General features: G+C 55.0%; 1 pseudogene across 1 annotated transcript; it reads right to left on the minus strand.

Annotated features, from left to right (window-relative positions):
• Positions 1-6: 6 nt before the first annotated feature.
• Positions 7-823, minus strand: LOC104384748 (annotated as a pseudogene). The gene has a single exon (XR_719881.1). The product of XR_719881.1 is annotated as a thiamine transporter 2 pseudogene (transcript).
• Between the last annotated feature and the right edge of the window lie 11 nt (positions 824-834).

Genomic DNA, 834 nt, shown 5'->3' on the forward strand with positions numbered 1-834 from the left:
ACTTACCTAAAAAAGTTGCTATTGCTTCAACAGCTCCATTGTACACTGCAGAGCTGTGAGAGGGGGCTCTGAAGTCCCACAGTACTTGGATATAGTTCAGAACCTGGTTAAAGCCTGCTGTAGCCAGAGCCCACCAGAGGGACCAGTAGAGAAGTTTCCTGGAGCTGTAGCAGTCCCTCAGGTCCTGGCTCAGCTGCACCAGCACTCTGAGCACACCATTCTGGGGCTGGACACGACCTGCCTGCTGTTCAGGTGTGGGTTCCCTGCCAGCAGATCCAGAGCCCTTGTCCTCTGGGCAGCTCGAGGGCCTGTGGGAGCCAACTGCAGCCACGACTTGATCTGGTCCTGGCAGAGCTACCGGGATGTCTTTCCTGTGGAAGAACATGCTCTTCTGGGGCATTGGGAGGAAAAAGGAAGTCACAAATGCCAGGGACACGGAAGCCAAAGTGATGGCATTGAGGTGAAAGTAGGATACATCTGCTAAGGAAACCAGCAGCTGCCCCAGCACGGCAGCAAGGGTGGCTGCAGCCAGGGTGATGCTTCTGCAGTAGCTGGTCACTCTCTGATAGCGATCGGTGCTGACAACGCTGTAGATGTAGGCGTAATAGGCGACCTCGGTGGCTGTCGCCATCCCGTAGAAGAATTCCACCATCTGCATGGCCAGCACCCCCTGTGCAAAGAGCAGCAGGAGCCAGGTGGTGATGAAGCTGATGCCCTGGAGGAGGAGGATGGGCTTGTAGCGCAGGTAGTCTGTGATCAGAAAGACTGGGAAAAGGAGAGCGAGGTAGGAGTATGTCCACACTGGGAAAATCTGGTTGGTAACCTATAGGAGAA

The sequence above is a fragment of the Chaetura pelagica genome, unplaced genomic scaffold (assembly GCF_000747805.2).
Source record: "Chaetura pelagica isolate M959 unplaced genomic scaffold, ChaPel_1.0 C11157444, whole genome shotgun sequence".
NCBI classification, from domain to species: Eukaryota; Metazoa; Chordata; class Aves; order Apodiformes; family Apodidae; genus Chaetura; species Chaetura pelagica.